The following is a 241-nucleotide window of genomic DNA, read 5'->3' on the forward strand; positions in this document are numbered from 1 at the left end:
CATCCGCAGCACCCCAAGCTTGTTGCAGAGGGGTTTGTGTGGCACTCCATGAAGAGAGATCTCTGAGACTGGGTAAGGAGCTGCGAGCAGTACCAGCGCAGCAAGATCTACTGCCACACCAAGCCACCTATCTATGATCTGCCCCAGCCCACACGGCAATTTGGTATATCCAAGTGGACATCGTCAGACCTCTCCCACCGTCAGAAGGAAAAAAGTACATCTTTACCATCATCAACCGCTC

The sequence above is a fragment of the Penaeus monodon genome, chromosome 22 (assembly GCF_015228065.2).
Source record: "Penaeus monodon isolate SGIC_2016 chromosome 22, NSTDA_Pmon_1, whole genome shotgun sequence".
Lineage (NCBI taxonomy): Eukaryota > Metazoa > Arthropoda > Malacostraca > Decapoda > Penaeidae > Penaeus > Penaeus monodon.